General features: G+C 38.5%; 1 protein-coding gene across 1 annotated transcript in view; it reads left to right on the forward strand.

The window, feature by feature from the left end:
* LOC117283621 overlaps window positions 1-8,218 on the forward strand; it is a 10,692-nt gene extending 2,474 nt beyond the window's left edge. The window contains exon 3 of the mRNA XM_033757015.1: window positions 8,116-8,218. The gene's annotated coding sequence lies outside the window, so the exon portion shown is untranslated. The remainder of the gene's footprint in view (window positions 1-8,115) is intronic.
* Window positions 8,219-8,795: the final 577 nt, after the last annotated feature.

Genomic DNA, 8,795 nt, shown 5'->3' on the forward strand with positions numbered 1-8,795 from the left:
AGCTCTTTGAGGTATCTCCATATTGATTTCCATAGTGGTTGCACTAGTCTGCACTCCCACCAACAATGGAGGAGGGTTCCTTTCTCCCCACAACCCCGCCAACATTTGTTATTGTGTGATTTCTTGATAGCAGCCATTCTTTGTGGGGTGAGGTGGAATCTTAGTGTTGTTTTCATCTGCATCTCTCGAATGACCAGTGATGTGGAACATTTTTTCATATATTTTCTTGCTGCTTTCACTTCTTTGTATGAGAAATGTCTGTTCATTTCGGATGCCCATTTTTGGATCGAGTCTTTATATTTGGGGGGACTGATTGTTTTGAGTTCTTTATATATTCTTGATAATAGTCCTTTGTCTGAGGTACAGCTGGTAAAAATTTTTAACAGGCCTTTGGTTGCCATCTTAGTTAAGGGCTGAAAGCTTCAAACCTCTGGAGAACCTTTGACGACCATTTTAGTTAAGGGCAAGGAAGAATTTGTATGCTCAAATGCTTATAAATTGGCCATAGCAACTTCCTATTTTACCTTCTTAGTAAAAAGGTCTAACTTTTACTAAATTTTATTCACTGAAGTTTTTACAGAAAATAGTAACTAGCTAAGTGGACAGACCACTCAAAGAAGATTTTTATTGGCAGGCATCTTAGCTGTGGGCAACACAGTGACCCGTAGCCGTCCTAGCTATGAACAACCAAAATCCCCAAGTCTCAGGATCCTCAGATATGAATATAATCTTTCCCCGGCTAAACTCTTCCCTGTTTCCTGCGCACTCGTATCTTCTTTATTCCATTTCAAATGACTGTCTTTCTTCTCGCTGGACCTACTGTATTGTTCAGGACTCCTACCTCGATTCTGTCTCGAAGAGGTGAGACTTCAGAGTTTCAAATCCTGTGGTTTCCAGAGAAGGATGAATTCCAGTATGAAAAAAGTGGAGCATTTCCCCACTCGCTATCTTAAAGTAGATAAAGAGTCACTGGCCTAGAGAAGATAACACTTGGCAAAAGCAAAATGAAAACTACCAGATGAGAAGGAATCTTAATCATGTAGAATCACTGTTGTCATTTTTCAAACTCCTTTGACAACAGGATACATCACTGTGTAACCTTCGGCAATATCTAAACTTTTTCAAGCCCCTTTTTCTCTTCTATAATATGGACATAATAATTAAATCTCTTGCTCTACATACTTCAAAGTGTTAAATCATATTGCTCAATAAAGAGTGGTTATTCGTTTCCATATTTATTTTTATGATTTTAGCTCTGATTTGGGTTTTGTGCTGGGCCCTGGGGACACAGGTGAACAAAACCTCCACTCCTGCCATCTGAGAGTTTAGCACGTGGTGGGGGGTGCTGAACACAGATAATTTCACTTCGATGTAATCCGGGCCAGAGAGGCAATCATTGAGTGCTAAAGGGATCTGGATGCCTTCTTGGAGAATTAAAGGAATTAATGTAGGAAGGTAGGAGAACCATATTAAATATGGTATTTACTGGTTGGTTTCCAGGAAGAGGGAAAGCAAGAAAAGAAATGGGGCTGGCACAGTGGCTAAGTAAATATTTGATCCATGGAATGAAAATTACATACTGTTACTCATTAGAGGATAAAGTAGGAGTGACACAAAGTGAGTCTGGAGAGAATAAACATTATATTATAAAGACCTTACATACTTTTCTGGTAAATGGTGCCTGGGATCAAACTCAGGGCCTTGCACTGGCTAGGTAGATGTTCTACATCTGATCTACAACCCCATCCCTAATACCTTACATACACCTTTAAGCCTGTTCAATTCAACAAATATGTATTGAGTTATTACTGTATTCTAGAGGATAATAGCAACATATTGGGATGTTTTGTTGTAAAAAGATTAAGGACCAGGCATGTGGATTAGCTGCACAGCGCCTGCCTGACAACTGTGAGACCCTGAGTTTGATTCTCAGAACATAAAAAAAAAAAAAAAAAAACGATGAAGCCAGACCTGGTGACACATGCCTGTAATCCTAGTACTCTGGGAGGCTGAGGCAGGAGATCTCAAGTTCAAGCCTATCCCTGGCAATTTAGGGACTTAGTAAGATTCTGTCTCAAAATAAAAAAGAACTGGGAATGTAGGTCAGTGGGAAGGGCCTGAGTTCAATCCTCAGTGCCAGGAAAAGAAATAAAGAAGGAAGGAGGGGAGGAACGAGGAGGGAATTTTTCACTTCTGGTAAATTTTAGGCTTATATGAAACAAAAAAAGCCCACAAATCTCTGAGTTTTATATGTGAATTTATAAGTCATGTAAGCATTCTTTAATTCATTCTATAATAATTTGTTTGAATACCTACTGGAAAACAGATACTTTGAAGGCCCTGAAAATAAAACAAAGAAGGAGATGAAGAGGAAGAAGAGAGGAGGAGGAGGAATAAGGGAAGGAGGAAGGGGAGGAAGAGAGGGGGGAAGAGGAAGAGGTAAAGGAGATGGAGGGGGAGGAGGAGGAAGAAGAAAACAAAAGACTCCCTCAAATTGCTCACTGCTTAGATCATGACCTAGAAAGGTCCTTCCTTAATGTAATGGAGTAAAGAAAGAGTAAATGGAAGGCTAGGTGTGGTGGCACACACCGGAAATCCTAGTTACTTGGGACAGTTGAGCCAGAAGGATTTCAAGTTTGAGGCCAGCCTGGAGAATTTAAAGAGCCCCAGTCCCAAAACTGAAAAACTTTGAAAAGTGACTTGAGAGAACAGAACTGTAAGGAACCACAGAAGTCTGAATTAATGGAGCATAAGGGGTAAAGGAAGGTGTAGGAGGGGTCAGGAATGTGGTCAGTTGCTAAAGAACTTGTAGGCACTGCAACAAACTTCAGAAATTTTACAAAGTAGATAATATCTCACAGAGTCTTGTCATGATTAAACAAGATAAGGCAAAACAAAATGACAGCCATGATTCATGGATAACAGTAGTTACTCTGAGAATATTAATTTTTATTACTATTGATTATAGTAAGAATTCTCCCAGCTCTCCAAATATAGTTAGGAGCAAGTTATTTTCTGTATATGGAGACAATAGTTTATAAATACAAAAACAAAAGATGTCTTTATGTTCAGTTCTACTGTAATATCGCTTAAATTGTCAAACAAAATGGGCTTTTCTGTACAAGAAAAACTGGGACTGCTATAACCTGGTAGGGAAAAGAATCCTACCAAACTACATGGGGCAACTGGAAATGCCAAAATGGCATCGAAGGAATTCTTCACCCACTGTTATTTGGCAGAGACACACACACACACACACACACACCCAGCGAATACACACACACACACACACACACACACACACACACACAAAAGGCTTAAATTAAGAAATCTCATACATAAGATATTTTGAATTCTAAACCGTGTGGGTGTTGCTCTCTGATTCTGAATCCATACACAATTTTAACTAAATTAAAAGAAAAAAAGTCATGTTTTGAGAAATGAGAATGGCAATATTTCCTGATGTTGTTGCTCTCTTTCCCTTTTAAAATTTTTGCCTTCTTAAAGACTAATAGATATTACCACTGCTATCGATCCAGGCTACTCTTTAGTCTCAGAAAAGCAAGGAGAAAATTGGAAAATGATTATCCTACTACCATCAAAGATGAAGAATTATTAGCACTTCAGCAGTATATACAACTCTGTAAACTCAGTTAATATGCAAGCCTCCCTTACTGATATTGGCCTAATCGGACTTTAATTACTCACTTTGATATAATAAATTGTGGATCACTTATGTAACTTCCTAAGCAGATATCTGAATTGCAAATACTATATGGGTTAGCAAACTAATTAAAAAGGAAAGCAGGGGTACTCATAGATCAAAGTCGTGGGTATATATATATTTTTAATGGTACATACTGACTTATTAAAACTGAAGTTGATCCTCTTCCTCCTAAGGAAGGCTTTCCCCCTCAAGGAGATCCTAATGAGTGGAAATACCCTGTCATTTCCCAGGTGCCCAGGGTGGAGTTGCCCAGACATTCCACAAGTACTGCTCATCTGTTTTTGGCTTACCGAACCTTAAGGAAATAAAAAAGAAAAATAATTACCTGAAGACAAGTGAAGACATTTGTTTTTCATTTAACAATCTTCTTTGTGAATATAAAAAGAGGGAATCAGAATATTAACTCTAGAAAGAATCACAGACAACTAATCTGTCTTCTTCATTTTATGGGCAAGAAAACTGAGGCCCAGAGAAAGAATTTTTACTGAATTTGTATTTGCTATATGGTCAGCATTTTCTCATAACTTTGTGTGTGCGCGCGCGCGCGCGCGTGTGTGTGTGTGTGTGTGTGTGTGTTTGAGACAGGGTCTTGCTTTGTACTTTAGTCTAGCCTTAAGCTCACTTTGTAGCCAGGCTGGCCTCACATTTGTGGCAATCCTCCTGCCTCAGCCTATGAGTGCTGGGATTGCAGGCAAGCACCATCACTCCCATCTTCTCATAACACTGTTCTGTGGCATTACTCCTCTTTTATAAGTAGAGAAATTGAAGTTAAGGCTCAAATATTAAAGTTTTTTTATCCTACATTGCTGGGGATCAAACCCAGAACCTTGTACATACGAGATAAGTGCTCTACAACTAAGCTACACCCCCAGCCCAAAGATTTAAGATTTTCATTGTGACTGATTGTGAATCACCAGGCTAGATACAAAATATATGTGAGAGAATATTTTTCCTAATAATTATTTTTATTTATTTTTGATTGAGAGAAATGCATGCTCCTTATATAACGCATATATTTAAATAACCAAAAGGAAATAAAAGTAAAAGTCCTTGCTAGCCTACTCAGAAATACTCAGTCTAGTGTTGTTAATAGTGTGTCGGCTGTATTCTTCCAGATGTTTTTTCTAAGCCACATAAAGCATGTACTTTTTTTTAATGACAGAAAAACGAGACTTTATTTTTGAAGCATGTACTTTTAAAAATACCACATCATTTAAGAGAAATGGGAATGTCAACACTAAAAGCCTTGTTGTTGAAAATGATCAATAATTTATATCTATAGCAAAAAGCCAGTATTGGAAGAAGGGAACCAGGAAGGGAATAAGTTACGTTTATTTTTATCACTCTTATATAAGTCCCCTTTTAATTACTGAAAGTGTCCTCTTGCTTTTAATGACTAATTTAAGAAAATTATTTGGAATGTAGCAAATGCTCAAGAATAAAAGGACTGGGTCAGAAAGCCACATGAGGCATTTTCTTTCTGAATTTTTATTAGTGTATCAGAGGCCTTTTTTTTTTGGTACCTAGGGTCGAACTCAGGACCTTGTGCTTGCGAAGCAGGTGGCGGCACCACGGAGCTAAAGCCCGGGCCCAAGGCTCTGTTTATATGCAGTGGTTTTGTTCAGCTAGGGTGTTTTTTAGCAAGGTTTTTTTTTTCTTTCTTTCTTTTCTTTTTTTTTGGAGACAGAGTGTTGTTATGTAATTCAGGCTGCCCTCAAATTCACTCCCTTATTTCCCTGAAAATAAGACTGACTCTTATATTCAGTTTTGCTCCAATAGGGCTTATTAGGGAATGTCTTCTTTTTTTCATGCACAACAATTGACATTTATTCATTTATTCATATATAAAAATCTATATGTATTCAAGTACAGTCATGTCACCTTCTACTGGAACATGATCATAACTCTCCAAACCCCAAATTCTTGCCTGAATTTCTTGGGACTCCATTCCCTGCAGAACCATTGGCCCCAATCTCTCACATCCAGCAATAAGACTATATTTCTTGTCTGTGTAGCCTGCTTAAAGTGTGTTGGCAACAGAGCTGTGGGTGATTTTTCACTCAAATCACGACCTCTTGCAGGTGAGGCTTCACAAAGTCTTATCAAATCAAGTGTCAGTTGAAGACTTACAAGACAAGAGTGGCCACAAAAATGAGGACAGCTAAGAATGATGGTCCACCCCAAGGGTCCCACCCATCCTCACTCGCTCTGCACATGTTAGAAATTCCTTATTGTGGGTATTAAATAACAGTTACACTGTAAGCATATTTATATGCTCTTTTTTCTGGTTTATTTTCTTCTCATGTATAATTTGAATCCAGCATTAGTTTCTCTCATCTTCAAGTGTCTTCAACAGAATTTTTGTTTGTTTTTTGAGACAGGGTCTCACTATGTAGTTGAGACTGACCTGGAACTCACTATGTAGCCCAAGCTGATCTCGAACTCACAGCTATCCTCCTGTCTCAGCCTCCCGAGTGCTGGGATTACAGGTGTGCACCACCACGCCTGGCCTCCAACAGAATTTTTATGTCCTGGTTTGCATTAAACAAAAGTAAAATATTAAGGAAAATAGATTTAAGGGAAACTTGTGAAACTTTAAATCATTCTTCCTAACCACTTAATTTATTGAAAGGAGATGCTGCTATGATTCTTGATTTAGCAGCAACCATTCTTTTGTTTATATACAATTCTGGCTTTACTTGTTGGTTTGCTCTGTACTGGGAACATAAAGTTTTCTATATTATTTTTTAAAAAGTGACCAAAAATTGCAAGCACTACGATTCAGAAAATGTTTCTTTTCACATGCGTGTATTAAGTACATCCATCACAGTACACAATGTATTGAATTATGAAGATTCATAGTAGACACGATCACATCCGCTCACTATCCAGTTTTCATGTTATCTGTGCGTTGTGCCTGTATCCCATTGGTCATTCAGCAGTAAGTCCCAAGTTCATATGTTCACAGAGGCAATCACCTCTTGTCCAAAGGTGCCTGCTTGGGTGTTTACAAATACTTAATTATAATTTATATAATCATTTATTTAAAGTATCAATGGCAATAATAGTATTTATTTATATTTAATCATATTTTAATATTATTAATTTATAATTTTTGGGTTTTTTTTTTTTTTTTTTTGTACCGGGGATTGAACTCGGGTCCTTGTGCTTGTGAGGCAGGCACCGAACCACTGAGCTAAATCCCCAGCCCTTGGTGCTCATTTTTAGAGCAGGGCTTGTATTCTGAGCCTCCCGGAAAATCATGTTAGGGCTTATTTTCCAGTTAGGTCTTATTTTCAGGGAAATATAGTATATACCCCAGACTCATGGCAGTCCTGCCTCAGCCTGTCTGGAGTCCTGGGATTGTGAGCATGTACCAACTCACCCAGCTAGAAGAATTTTTTTAACTTTATTTTTTTATTAGTAGATATTTGTCACACATAATGGTCACATTCGTCATAGGGAATTTGTGCCAGTACATAATATAATCTTAATTCTTTTTTATTCCTATTCACCTCCCCTCCCGTTTGCAAAAGCTTTGTTTCCATTTTTTCGCTTCCATTCTTTCATTTTCTCTCTTCCTCCCTTCTCCCTCCCTGCTCCCTCGTTCCCCTTCCCACTTGAACTTGCTCTTCCTACTTCCCAGTAGTTACCCTCTGTTTTGCTCCTTATTTACCCTTTGGATTTCTCACACAAGAGAAACAATGTGATATTTAAACTAAGGGAAAAATGGAAACAAAGCTTTTTGTAAATAAGGAAGAGAAGAGGGGTTGAAGGGAGGGGAGAAGAATGGGAAAAAAAAAAGAAACAAGATATATCATGTACAGGTACGAATTCCCTATGATGAATGTTATTGTTATGTATATCTAAAATGTATGAATAAAAATATAAATATCCAGTTTCATGTTTAAAAAAAACTTCTATGTCTGATTTTTTTCACTTAAGATTATGGTCTCATTTTCCTACAAATGACTCAAGTTTATCCTTCTTTATGGCAGAGTGAAAGAGCATTCTTTATTTAGGAAAACTGAAGGTTTGAGAGTGGGTTGTTTGTTTTTCGGTAGTGGGAATTGAATGCAGGGCCTTCGCACTGAACGGTATCCTCAGATCTTCTTTATTTTTTATTTTGAGGCAGGTTCTCACTAAGTTGCCTGTGCTAGGTCAAACTTGCCACCATACCTACCTTGGAAAACCATGACATTTTGAATAATTATTTTAAGTATAATTATTTGTGTTTTCATTTAATAAGCTCTATTAGTTTTTGCTGTATATAAATGCATTGTTGCTACTGTATAGCACCGGTGTAGATAATGGTTTCCGCCAGCATCTCACTGAATGGCTGTGTTTCAGAGAACTGATGGATTCCTCAGTGGTGTTTGGTCTTACAGGGATCCCCAAGAAGACAGTGAAATGAAGAAAAGAGACCTATACAGCGAAATGAGTCTAGAGAGCCTGCTTCTTCTGGTTTCCCAGTCCCCAGGCATGCCCGCCATTCAGGGCCTATGGGAGATCATCTGTGGACTCTGCTGACTTTGCACGGAGCTGGTTTCCTGGCTGTGTGACCTGTAGACAGGACCAGCTCTTAGAAGGAGCATTCTTGGGGCGAAGGGTTTAGCTCAGTGGTTCTGCCACCTGCCTCGCAAATACAAGCATCTGAGTTTGATCCCCAGTACCAAGAAAAAAAGAAAAAAAAAAAGAGTAGCCTTGGAAAGACTCTGCTACCTTAAAATTCTCAACAGTTTTTTAACAACAGCTTCATTTTCATTTACACTGGACCCCACAGAGGCGATAGCTGGTCCTGCCTAGGACATACTGCTGTGAGACTTCAATACCCTTCTCTGTGCAAATCTACCATTTTGTCAAGCATGATGGAAATGCCGTAGGAGAAACCAGTGGGCTGTTGACAGTGAGGAAGCATCCCTAGGGTCGCTGAGTAAGGTTGGTCTCCCTGTTTCCCAGTAGGTAATTATATGTAACTCAGGACCAGTAGCAGAGGTGATAGACAACATGCCTTGAGGCCTGTGACTTCTCACTCTAGAATGGGCTCCAAAGTTATTCTTCAAAATGA

This window comes from Fukomys damarensis, unplaced genomic scaffold (assembly GCF_012274545.1).
Source record: "Fukomys damarensis isolate Sample0158 unplaced genomic scaffold, DMR_v1.0_HiC HiC_scaffold_28, whole genome shotgun sequence".
In the NCBI taxonomy this organism is placed as follows: Eukaryota; Metazoa; Chordata; class Mammalia; order Rodentia; family Bathyergidae; genus Fukomys; species Fukomys damarensis.